Source organism: Eschscholzia californica, unplaced genomic scaffold, assembly GCF_041429995.1.
Source record: "Eschscholzia californica isolate CP2 unplaced genomic scaffold, dmEscCali1.0.p SCAF_3, whole genome shotgun sequence".
NCBI classification, from domain to species: domain Eukaryota; kingdom Viridiplantae; phylum Streptophyta; class Magnoliopsida; order Ranunculales; family Papaveraceae; genus Eschscholzia; species Eschscholzia californica.
In genome coordinates, this window is record NW_028238420.1 from 55884463 (window position 1) to 55898651 (window position 14189).

At 35.3% G+C, this 14189-nt stretch overlaps 1 pseudogene across 1 annotated transcript; it reads right to left on the reverse strand.

Annotated features, from left to right (window-relative positions):
• Positions 1-638: 638 nt before the first annotated feature.
• LOC147552116 (G-type lectin S-receptor-like serine/threonine-protein kinase At2g19130 pseudogene) lies at positions 639-3529 on the reverse strand (annotated as a pseudogene). Its single transcript, XR_015237572.1, has one exon. The product of XR_015237572.1 is annotated as a G-type lectin S-receptor-like serine/threonine-protein kinase At2g19130 pseudogene (transcript).
• Between the last annotated feature and the right edge of the window lie 10660 nt (positions 3530-14189).

Sequence of the window (14189 nt, forward strand, 5' to 3'; positions counted from 1 at the left end):
TTTTAACCAATAGAAATTAGACAAACAGACTTTTCCAACCATATAAGATAGACACATAGATTCGTTACCAATCAATCCAGATATAATTTTGAAGTTGGATTAAAACATTGTCCTATATAGATATTTTTTAGAATTCAAGATAGAGCTAATATCTAAATTATTCAATCATTCTTTATAGAACTTATGTGATTAACAATACTAAACCTATCATGGAATAAATTGAAAAAGCCTACAAAAGAATTAGGAGATAAGAAATCTACCTCTTTTGCCTTAGATGACATCAAGAACACAATCATGCCTCTTTCTCTCTCTAGAGAACTTCATCTCTACATCTTTTCTTCTTTATCCATTCTTCATTCACTAAGAGCGGCTTGTTGAAGATTAAGAAGATATATTAACCAAAACATAAACAATACATAGATTTTTTCAACTTATTTATCAAAATCTTCACCAAAGAATACCATTTCTCTTTCTCTCTCTAAGTTTTGTTCTGGATCCACAAAAAGAGCTCTAGACCCCTTTTTATATAATTAACTCAAGCAACCTTAGTTTTGCTTCTAACCCACTTCTATTTTATGATGCTCAAGCCCACACTAACTTACTCTTCATATTAGGCCCAACCCTAAATTAACCTAGAGTTTTGTTATTTCCACCTAATTTGATATATATAGAAAATAGGGGTGTTACAGTTTGTCATACAAATTATCAAACATAGGAGCATATTAGGATTACATAAATACCTGCACAGAACCCAAAGTGAAGTGATACAATAGTTTCTAAACTTTTAAGTAAAATCCACACTATATTTCTTCTTAATCCTTTAGTGATCTTTTCGTTCTTCATTTCTTGACTCCGAACTTAAGGACGAGACACTGCTTTTTGCATGTGAGTGAAGTAGTGGAGACGAGGTGTTACTTCGTGGTTGTAAACTTCGATCGGAAGACTCTGAGAAGAAAAATGCGTTATCTTGATTCTCGACGAGTACATGAAGAGACCTTGGTATTGGAGGCACATTTACCACCAAAACCCCCTCAAGCATCTGAACTATCTGCCCCGTCGAAGGTCTATTTGCTTCATCATCCTGAATGCACCAACAAGCAACTCGACAAGCTCTAGTGAGCTCTTCGATATTAGCATTACCTTCTAACCTATTATCAACTAAGCTTATGATTTCTGCACCTTCGTTCATTTTAGTAGCAACCCAAATAGGAAAAAACCTAAATGTTTCATTACTTTTGGAATGCTCTGAATTTCTTCTCCCCGAGATAATCTCGAATAACATCATTCCATAGCTGTAGACATCGGCTTTTGCTGTAATGGCTACACCTGATATCCACTCTGGTGCAAGATAGCCTCTAGTTCCTCTCAAGGTGGTTAGAACTCGACTAAAATCTCGACCGACTAGCTTAGCTAAACCGAAATCTGCAACTTTAGGAAAAAATTCAGCATCAAGGAGTATGTTCTCTGGTTTAATATCACAATGGATGATACAGTCTCTGCATTTTTCATGGAGATAAGCTAATCCTCTTGCAGTTCCTACTGCTATTTGATATCTTGTTTTCCAATCTAAATTTTCGGTATCTTTTGGATTAAAAAGATGAGAATCTAAAGACCCCTTGGGCATGAAATCGTAGACTAGTAACCGTTTAGCCCCTTCAGAGCAGAACCCACGTAAACGAACAAGATTTACATGTTGAATTGTACCAATAGTGCTAACTTCAGAGCGGAATTGCTTCTCCCCTTGACTTAGGCCCTCGAGTTTCTTAACTGCTATGACAGTTGAGTTAGGTAACATCCCTTTATAAACGGAACCGAAACCTCCACCACCCAACTTTTGTGAGAAATTTTTGGTGGCATTTAGCAAATCTCTGTATGTAAATGCCACTAAAGAACCCTCGACCGTCTTTGACGTTCCGCGAGATCGTTTTACCTTCCATCTCCATATTAGTACTATAGCAAGTAATAAAACTGCGACAACCCCTATTACTGCACCTACTACTACCATAGTTACCGAGCTTTTCTTCTCCGGAACTTCAGATGTCTTGACATCAGAAGTAGAAAGTTTAAGATAGAGACTGTCTCCACCACTAGACTTTTGTTGAAGATTCAACAAATCTCCGTCCCATATTGAGCACCTATTGTTTGCAAAAGCATACGCTTTACACGAACATTTGTTTGTGCAAGCCGATTTACATTCATCAAAACTTTGAACAACCAAATTTTGAGGTTTTACGGGTAATACCACGTTTGAAATCGTTTGAAATGCATCTTTGTTTTGACATGCCAATGAGTTTTTTCTAACACACCCACCAGTCGAATCCCTGAGATTCCACTCTTTGGAAGATTGTTCTTTGAAACCTTGTAAACAATCACATTGTGAAGTATCTTGATTACAAGTGCCAAAAGACCCACAAATACCATAAACATCACATAGGCTTTTAGGTTGAGACCAGAACAAATTCCATTGTTGGTTATAATCTGACCAAGTATATTGTTGGATTTGTCCAGATAATCCCAGAACTTCTCTAGTAATAATAGACTTATTATAAACAGACCAAGTGAAATAGCTCTCGTTATCATTCGAAATGTAGCTGAAATTGTAGATATAGGTTAATCTCATCTCGGGAACTAAACTGAAAATATGACCATTCCATGTACCACTACTCCAAACTCTTTCAGACCTATTCCACTGAATCATAAACTCCTTATTTCCACGTGGGTCAAATTCAAGAGAGTAAATTCCAGGAGATGGATCTTCAGAATTTTTCCATGAAATCAGGCGTTGTGATTGATTAGTTTTCTTGTTAAATCCAAGTTTTCCACCAGATAACCAAGTATCCGTTGGATGATCAAAACTTTGCCAAATAACAGTAGATGGGTTTGATTTATCTCTTAGAATGAGATTTCCATCATCACCAAGAACAGCTTCTGATGAATTAGTGAGGGGTTTATCTCTGTTTGATGAAATTTGGGTTGACCAAATTTGGGTTTTTGATTGATCATAGATGACTAAATTACCACTTTCTAATAATTTTAGCTCTGAAGAAGTAGAATTGGTGAGGGGTTTATCTCTGTTTGCTACCCAAACAACAGTTTGGACTGGGATTTTTTTGTACCAGATTCCTATGTAGTAATTGAGAGATTTACCTGGTCTGAAGAAACCCAGAACAAAGATTCCATCTTTAGATACAATTTGCTTGCTTCCAGTTAAAAAATCACCAACAGAGATGATATCAACTGCAATTGTGAGGTGGGTTTTCGATGAGAAAAAGAAAAACAGTAGAAAGAGAAAGAAAACCCATGATTTGTTTCTAGGATCCATCTCTATGCTTAATTAAGGTGTGAAGAAACCCATTTTATTCAATATTTTTTGTGAAGAAGTTGTGATGAGGAAGAGTCAAATTCAATAACAGAGTGTTGGGTCTTCTTTTTCCTCTATTTTGTGGTGTTTGTTAATTATGAATAACCAATTCCTCCCTGTTACTCGTCACTTGTCAGGTCTTTAAAAGTCTTCTCTCTCTCTCATTTCTCTCTTGATTGTCTTCTTTATACAAGTTCATTTGAATTTATGAAATCTGTCTGATTCAATCTAAATATTTTCATGCTTAACTTTTCAAGTCTTGAGTGATGCAGTTTTTTTTGTTTTAACTTTCTTTTTCTATTTGAAGATCACTACTCCGTTCACACTGGTCGTTCAAGTAACGATAGATATATGCCCGCTAACAGTACCGGTCAAAACTCCTTAATTGAACTGTTTTTTTTTTTTTTTTGGAATCTGATAACTTCATTGATAAGGCAAAGTCAAGATGGATTACAATAAGAAGTTAAAAGAAATAACAAAGCACAAAGAAGTAGCCCTATGCCCACTACCTATGGAGGAGGCATTTTAGTTTCTATGTGACTTTAGTGGTTCCACCACTATCATGAGTTCATGACCCATTACCACCATACGGTTCCCTTGGTAGAGTAACTAACTTTGAGTGGGTCAAAGTTTGTAACCGTTTTTCCACCACGGACTAGAGTGATCGAAAAACTTCCATCGGTCGTCGGTCGGGCTCCTTCTCCCATTCTCAGTCCAGCATCTTCCTCCATGAAACCAGAAGCTTGAGTTTGAACATGATGGGTTTAGACATGAACAAATGACCATACCGAATCAAAATCATGTTCAATCGTAGATTTGTCTGCTTCACATCTTTTGACCAAGATTGTATCCTCCCTAATGATCCCTAAGACTTTACATGTGACTAAATCCACTTCTCCTGAGGTTTCTAGATTTGCAAGGAATTGAATATATGCGTCCTCTGTAAATGTATATGGATATGGGAGATTCAACACACCTCTGTAAATGAAGAGAGTTTTGAGTTGTTGAAGAAGTTTCAAATAAGTTTCAATGACCAAACACTCGAACCGGAAGAAACACGAAAACAACAACAAAATATCCTATAGATCAACAAAAAACAGGCCCTAAAAGACCAACAAAGATAATAAGTATTTATTAGAACATGAAAAGAAAGAAATCCGGCGAAGGGAGGACCCTTCGCCGGAGAAGCGGCGAATATAGGAAGCTTTACTCTAAAAAACGGTTACTTTCTAGAGAGAGAAAGGTCTATTATCAACTTTTTTCCTTAATTGAACTGTTGGTCATGAATGAATAGGAATATTTTCCCGGAAATGTACTCCATTGTTTTCATGTTTTTTCTATATATTTTTTCGTTCTTTTTCCTCGCGACTTTTACGGACCCCTACTTACAGTTGGTAAAGGTTGATTTTTGTAATTCTATTGATAAAACTGTAATACATCAGTTATCTAGTAGATTCATATTATATGATTCTGACTGGTACAAAATTTTGAAATTATCTACATCTGTTTCTTCCTCACTTTCCCCCCTTTCTTCCGTTTCTGAGGTTTCTTTCAGTTTCTTAGTGACAATAGGCGACGGTATTCTGCCTAAATAGTAGACACAGGTGATAAATAAGAGAATACTAAAGATTCGAGCCATAAAATTTCTCAATTCTGACACAAGGTACTTATTCGATCTAATAGAATGATTTTGCCGTATCCAGAATAATACCAATCCAACCCATTTCATGAATAAAATATGACCAATTAACCAACCAACAAAACTACTTGTTACAAATAACATCTTGTTGTTACATCGAAACATATAAATGTTGACTAATCTGGCTAACGTTGAACTTGGTAAAATGAAATGGTTGAATAATTGAAAAATGAAATTATTCAGGCATACACATTGAATGCTGAGATTACGTTCTGAAAAAATAAAAACAAGTGGCTCTGTCTCCCTCCTTTACAAGTCTTACTTGTGTATACCTGTCTACTCCACCTCTTTAATTAGGGTAGGGCTTAGGTGGTTCAACTTGCGTGGCTTCAATTCTTTGCTTGCCTTCGTGTTATGACAAAATTCTAGGTGCCTAACATACTCGTGTCAACCTCCCAACATTCTCTATGGTTAGAGTCGATTCAGGTGATAGAACCCTCCACCTCTTTGTTGGCTCTAGCACAGGCTCTCTTGTGTGTATGTGGAAATTTGTCATGTGCGGTCCAAGTGAATCTATTACTTTTTTTTTGATGAGATAATCTATTTCTTTCTGGACTGATCAAAGTTGAACATGATTTGATTCAAAAAGATCAATTTGTTGAGTTTGATCGGAAGCAGACTTAATTAAGGCCGTGCATAATCTTCATAGGGAGTGAAGATGATAATGGATAATGGGAATTTAGGAGCCTACAAAATCAAGACATAATAGAAGACTAAACAGTCTACCATTTAAAAACTAGCACGCCTTTCCAAACTCCCCCATCATATGATCATAATTCATACTTAATTCGTATGGTGAGACCCAAAATATTTTGCAATATTCTCAACATTATATTATTAGATTTTTAACTAAAGAAACATTAAGTTCAAGTGTTCAACAAAAAAAAAACAACTAAAGAAACGTTACATTATTAGATGACAGTCATAAAGGTAGAAAATTGCTCCCGAGAATTTGGCCAAAACTCCCTAAGAAATTATGACTTTAGTTAAAAAGGATTCATCAAAGTTTTTTAGGCTTCAACTCCCTGATGGCAATTATGTAATTTTCAATTTAAGTAAAAAGACCAACCTAACCCTAGTCTAAGAAAATATCTTGCAAATACCTTGCACTGCCTTGCAAACACTTTGCACTGCCTTGCAAAACCTTGCAAACACCTTGCAGACCCTTGCAAACACCTTGAATTGTTTTTGCAAACACCTTGGATAGCCTTGCAAACAAATTGCAGAGCCTTGCGAACACCTTGCAGAGCCTTGCAAAAACTTTGCAGAGCCTTGCGAACACCTTGCATGACTTTTGCAAATACCTTGCACAACCTTGCGAACACCTTGCAGAGCCTTGCAAACACCTTGCAGAGCCTTGCAAACACCTTGCAATGCCATGCGAATGGTTTGCAAATTAGTTTTTGAATTGATTTAATATGAAATTTGTTACAAATTATTATATATTGTCTAATAGAATGTTGTATCGAAAAACTAGCTAAAACCCCTACCAATTCATAATAGTCATTTTATAAGCTCTAGCACCATCATTTTACATTTCTTCGAAAAACTTCCAAAGCTTTCATGAAATTCCCAATTTGAACATAAATACCAATCATGATTGTCCAAGAAAAAATATTTCTCACAGGCATTTCATCTAACAACTTTATAGCTATTTCAACCAACCTAAGTCTTGTATAACCAACTAACGTTGCATTCCAAGCAACAACATCTCTTTCAAGCATTTTATCAAACACATTGCTTGTATCAACTATACGTTCACAACTTCCATATAAATTCAACAAATAAGTTTGAACATAAACATCAAAACTAACAAATTTTTATCCATCATTGATGGAGACCATCAAGATGGGCCTCACGGCCGAACTAGTTAGAGGGCCTCATGGCCGAGCCCATTAGGGTTAGAGTTTAGGAGTTTCCATGTTTTAGTATTTCCTACTAAGTCTAGGTTTAGAAATTTCTATGTTTGAGTATCTTTGATATTTAGGAATCCTAATTTGAGTCTATCTAGAAGTTTCTAAGTTCCTATAAAAGGAATTCAGGTATGTCCTTGTTATTCAGATCAGAGAATATTATCAACCAAGTTTATTATTAATCAAGTTATTAATCAAGTTTATTGTTTCTCGTTATTTTATCAGTTTTATTTCGTTAGTTTAGTTTATTAACAATGGTGGATTCCATTACTTTTACGCTTCCGCAACAATCTACATCAGCTGGTATTCAGAGCTTGAAGAATCTGGGAATGAAAGATGAATTTTTTTTCATGGATACATCTCTCCTTGAATGTTGGATTCGAGATTCAAAACAATTTTATGTTGATCGAAAATATGAACAAAAAATTAATACCGTTTTTAAAATTCCTCTATTTGACGGTCAATATCATATAAATTTTTGGATTCAACATATGGAAGATTGGTTCATAAACCAAGATATCCATGATGAAGATAAAGTTTTTCTCATTGAACAACATATGTCCGAAAGAATCTATGAACAATTCAATGCAATGCAATGGAGACTCATTAATCAAGGGAAAAAATTCGTCGACGATTGGACTACATTGAAAAACATCTTTAGGCATATTTTTCTTCATTTAGATGAATATTTTTCATATGTGGAGACAAAGATTGAATCTAGTAGACAGTTCTCGAATGTTATTTCGGTTACCGTGTTCGATGGTATTAAAGAAGAAGTTCTTGACAAAGAGAATAAGATTTTTTCAATGACGGAGGAAAAAGAAGAACAAAGTGAATTATCCTCTTTTTGCTTGAAAATGTCAGTTCATTCTAGTTTAGATTTGGTTAAGCCATATTCGAGTTTGGTTTATAAGCAACACGAAGATGAACGTGGGAAGATCGTTCAAGTGAAGAAATTCAAGGTTGATTTTTTCATAAAATATTATGTGGTGTTTGTAGTCTTCTTCATCAAATTAAAAGATGACGGGAGATGTTGGAAGTTTCTTTCTTACATTTATTTTTGCAAGATTCTTTGCACTATGAGATTGAAGCTAGTGATTTCGTCCAAGTGGGTGTCCTTCGACCCCAATGCACCGTTCGCTCGAAGTGGGAATTAAGGATTGCATTGTTGAGTCTCACTTGAGGGCAAGTTCGTTCTCGGTCGGGGAGTACGATGGAGACCATCAAGATGGGCCTCACGACAGAAGTAGTTAGAGGGCCTCATGGCCGAGCCCATTAGGGTTAGAGTTTAGGAGTTTCCATGTTTTAGTATTTCCTACTAAGTCTAGGTTTAGAAGTTTCTATGTTTGAGTATCTTTGATATTTAGGAATCCTAATTTGAGTCTATCTAGAAGTTTCTAAGTTCCTATAAAAGGAAGTCAGGTATGTCCTTGTTATTCAGATCAGAAAATATTATTAACCAAGTTTATTATTAATCAAGTTATTAATCAAGTTTATTGTTTATCGTTTTTATCAGTTTTATTTCGTTAGTTTAGTTTATTAACAATGGTGGATTCCATTACTTTTACGCTTCCGCAACAATCTACATCAATCATTCATAACTCAATGAAAATAAAGCAATGAAGAAGTTGGATTATACCTTGAAACACTATCAAATCTCCTTCCATTGAAAGTATATAAAACTTTCTCTCTCTAGAATTTAGAACCAAAAACTAAATCAAACCCCTTAAAAGCCTCTTCAAACAACAAGCAAATAGATTAAATCACCAAAACCTAAAAACATCAACCTATCTTATAGCCAAAATCGATTCAAACCCCAGAAATTCTAATCGGCGTCGACAATCCAACTCGGTTCGTTCATGAGAAAAACTCAAGTTCCTGATTTATTAGTTAGATTATTACTAGGTATTTCTAATAGAATGAAGGGTATTTTTTACTCTTAAAAAGTTGGTGCTTTAAAAATGTCCTTCAAGCCTATTTTTATAACTTACTTGGAGCCTAGCTAGTTAAAAAGATGGGTTGTCTTTTTAACAAAAATATAAAAGAAATTAGGCCTCCGGCCCAATTTCCTGTTTAATTTACTTGCAACAAAAAAAATAGTGCTTTAATTTCTATATTTTGAGTAATAAAAAATCTATATTCTTTTTACTGACATTGATACATTATGAAGATGTGATGAGCACGATAACCGCCTAATCTAACCATAATGAAAGAGGCTTAAAGCCCGACAATATGAAGCCTAAAGCCCGACGATATGAAAGAGATCTAAAACCCGACAAATTTATTGCTCCCTCAGTCTTAAAATGAATGACTTAATTTGAAAACCTTATTTTTCAAGGGAACATCATTAATTAGAGTTTGACTTTCAAGATGACATGATTTTTCCAATTGTATCCTCATTAACTGTTTTAATTTGCAATGAAAAAGTTGAACTTACTTTTAAATAAAGTGTCATTAAATATATAGTAGTAACGGGTCTTATTGGAAAGAGCGAAAAGTTCTTTCCTTTATTTTTAGAAATAAGACACTAAAATGGAACAACCCATAGAAATTAGGTCATTCAATTTGGGGCGGAGGGAGTACAATATTTACTATATATTGCCTGCATTCATGGGATAAATCTTGATGACAAACTGATTCAATCGAAACTCGATCCCGCGACTTCATGGGCTTAAGAGGAATGTCTGACCGTTACACCAAAGGGTGGTGGACTACGACCAACATTATTTGTGGACTACTTTTTTTTTTGTTGAAAGTGCACTACTTTCTTTACAAATTGATAGTGAGAATCATTTTTACAATTTACTTTAATGTTGTTTTGCATTTACTTTTTAGATGGTGCGGTATTGATTTATTTTCATTTGGATCTTATGAATATTACTCCCTCCGTCCCATTTTGTTTGTAGTTTTGGGGTATCCAACTTATTAAGGAATGTTATTTATTGTTGACAAATACAACATTGGTAGAAGCGTAGAACCAATTAAAACATTTGAATGGTATTCAAACTAAAGGGTAGTCTTGGAAGTTTCATCAAGATGAATGTTATAAAAGGAAAGTGACCAAACATTTTGGGACATCCATAAAAGGAATAACAACCAAACAAAATGGGACGGAGGGAGTATCGTTTTTCATATAGTTTCAACAAAACTATAGCGTCTTATGCGCACGGGCTATATCTAGTAGTTTTATAAGGGCATATCTTTTAGGCTTCCATTGAGCCAGGTCCTTCTTGCCTAATGAAAAAAAGTATAAATTTTGACCTCACACAAGCAAGCATGAAAAGAAATGTTAGTAGTTGTAGAAGGACAAAGGCAATAACACGTTTTCATCATCGTAGACATATTTCGAGTTGAATGCATACAAACTTAATTAGTTTTTTTTTGAAGAAATCCATATATAGATAAAAGACAAATACAATGTTCGGGCCTATAAAAACAAAGAACTAGTTAATACATATGACGACAATCAGTAAAAAAAAGGACCAAATTGTAAGAGAGATACGATATGTGTACTGAAGCCAAAAACTTCAGAAACTAGGAGGTAAACAGGAAGCGGCCACATCGTGGGTGGCCAGATTGAAACTTCTATGGAAGTAAGCTAGAGACACCTGTCTCTGGCGCGTGGCTTCTCGTAGGCCATTGATTTCTTGATCTAATCTCCAAGGCACCTCCGGGTCGACGACTACGATTAGCTCGATGAAAACCCTAGTGTCTCCTTCTAATATAAAAGCCGTTAACCCCAACTATTCTCCCAATTTAAGACCTAGCCAAAAACCTCCCACTTCACTGTGGAGAGGCGAAAGTGGTTCAAAGCATCTGACTTTTGTTCCGACCGTGTTTCCGGACGAATCTCTAGCGATTGCTGCCCCTGAAGCGTGATTTTCCCAATAAGATCCATCAAAGTTTACCTTTATTATACCTTGGGGAGGAGGACACCAGCTCTCCATCTGTAAACCAGTGTTAGAAATGGAGTAATCACAAATATCTGGACCATACCTTAGGGCCTCTTTCATTTTCCACCAACACCTGTTGAGATTTATCTCTTTCTGTTGGAATAGCAACTCGTTTCTCATCTTCCACCACTCCCAGTAGAGATAAGTTATCGTATACAAATTCTTATTACCATGTGTTGTCTGTAGTAATATAATTCTGAGGAGATTAATTGGATCTACTTGATTTTGATATAGATCTGGGAGCTCCGTTAGCCTAACTATTTCTTTGAATTTTGGGCAGTGTCCAAAAAGATGGTATTGTGTTTTCACTTCATCAGATCCACACATTCTACAGACTTGAGGTACATTATGAACTCTTTATCTAATTTGACTAAGAGCTGGGAGTCTTGCATGTATCATTTTCCTATTTGCTTCTAATAGAGTATGAATGTTACTTATGATTTATGAGAGTTAGTTGTGAAGTTGTTATAAGTTAGAGGTTAGTTATAATGTTTGTTACAATTCTGTTGAACTCTCTCTCTCTCTAAATGTATATATAAACTCATATGTACAAAGATTGAAATCAATACGATCTAATTTCTAATATGGTATCAGAGCTTTCTCTCTCTTCTTCTTCTTCTTCTTTCTCTCTCTAAAAAAGCTTCCGTGAAAACCTCCATTAAACCTGCAACTAAAACCTTCATCAAAATCTAAAACCTCCATTAAACCTGCAACTAAAACCTTCATCAAAAACCTAAAACCTATCAATGGCTAGTGACTCTACTTCAACACATCACATACCTGAAGTTAATCTCAATACGTCTCAAAACAACAACATTTCATCTTTTCAAATCTCAAACATCACCAATTTCGTTTCTACCAAACTTAATGAAAACAACTATCTGATCTGGAAGGATCAATTCGAAACAAAACTGATCACAACTGATCTGATCGATTATGTTGAAGGAGTTATACCTGAACCAGAAAAACAAATCATCATCAACAATACTTCAATTCCTAATCCTGAATTTCTTAAATGGAGAAAAATTGATCGATTTATTCAATGTTGCATCAAAGCCACACTCACTGAATCAATTGCTAGAGAAATTCTTGGATCCAAAACCTCTGTTGAGATATGGAAGAATCTTCAAACACTGTACTTCCAGGATTCTCATGCTAAGAAAGGATTATTAATGAATCAACTACAAACAATCACGAAAGGATCTGACTCCATGTCTGTCTATCTAAGCAAGGTAAAGTTGATTTATGATTCACTTTTTGCTATTAATATTCAAATTAGTAAGGAAGAATTAGTTCGACACATTCTGAATGGTTTAGGAAATGATTATGAGAATCTTGTTGTTCTACTTGAGAATCGAACTGTAAATCTGTCACTCTCTGAAATCAAGGCTTCTCTTCTTAATCATGAAGCAAGATTGATTAAGAAAAGTTCAGAATCAAACTCAACATCCTTTATAGATCCAAATTTTTCCTTTGCTCTTTATGTACATCACCAATCACAAAAACCACCTCAAAACTATAACAGGAACAGTCAATACAAGAATCGCATTGGTTCTTCTCAATCTCAGTACAAAAATGCTTCACAAACCTCTGCTAACTCTCAAGAGAAATGTCAAATCTGTATGAAGATGGGACATACTGCAAATAGATGCTAGTTTCGTTATAAACAATCAAGAAACAGTGGTTCTAACACTAATAATGCATCTTCTTCTGGTCAAACTTCTTCTAAGTTTGCTGGTTTACATATTGATCCGTCCATTGTTGAGTCACATCAATAAACTTTTATTGAATGGCTCCAAGATACTGGTGCATCCACTCATATGACATCTGATGCCTCTCTCCTCTCTAATACTGAAGAACTTCATGACTCTCAGAATGTGATGGTTGGAGATGGACACAAAATCTCAGCAACTCACAAAGGTATTACTACTATCCCTCTCATTCAATTTACAGCAAAATTAAATGATGTTCTCTGTGTCCTCATTTAGCTAAGAATCTTATCTCTGTGGCTAAATTTACTAAAGTTAATGATTGCTCTGTTGAATTCTTCCCATGGGGGTATGAAATTAAGGATCTAAACTCAAAGAACTTGCTTCTTAAAGGGAAGGTTGAAGGCAATCTCTATCCTATAAGACTTCCAACTACTTCTGCATTTTCTTTCAACACAATAAAAGCTCCAGCCTCTGTTCATTGGCATTCAAGTCTTGGACATCCAAGTAATAAAACCAGCTCCTTCTTGCAAGCTCAGGGGCATCTGTCCTTCCCATCATCATCTATTTCAATTACCTGTACCTCCTGCATCCTTGCTAAGAGCAATTCTAACTCAAGGAGGATCACAACTCAACCACTTGAATTAGTTCACTGTGACATCTGGGGGCCTGCTCCTGTTGCTTCCAAGCTAGGTTATAGATACTATATTTTGTTTGTAGATGACTATTCTAGGTTCAACTGGATCTATCCATTATCAACAAAGGATATGGCCATTGACTGTTTTAAGCATTTCAAAATAATGAATGAGAAGTTGTTTGCTACTTCTATTAAAATGTTTCAATGTGATGGTGCAAGGGAATTAACTATGGGATCATTTAAATCTTTTTTTGATCAAAATAGTATAACTCTTCATATCTCTTGTCCTCACACTCAAGAGCAAAATTGCCTAGCAGAAAGGAAACATAGGCACATAACAGAAATGGGTCTAGCTTTACTATTTGAGGCTAATTTACCAAAGGTATTCTGGTTTGAAACATTTCTTACTGCCTCCTATCTCATTAATAGACTACCAAGCAAGGTAATAGGTATGTCTTCTCCTTTTGAAGTACTATTTCATAAAGTTCCTGATTACTCTCTGCTTAGAACATTTGGTTGCTTGTGCTTTCCACATTTAGTTCCTTATAGGGAAGACAAACTTTCACCTAAATCAAAACCATGTGTGTTCTTAGGTTACAGTCCACTTCACAAGGGCTATAGGTGCTTAGAACCTATCTCTGGAAGGGTATATATATCTAGACATGTCATATTTGAAGAAAATGTATTTCCATTTAAAACTTCATCACTTATTCAACCCACAGATGTCTCTTCTCCTGCATCTTCTAATGTTCTTTTACCCATATATGTTCCATTTTCTTCTCATACACCTATACCTACTTCTTCTACAACCTTATTACCTTCACCTATTGTGTCAAATTCACCTCCTGTTACTCCATCATCTCCTAACAACTCATCTTCTCATACTCATACTTCAAGCTCTGCCATTCTGCCCCTTC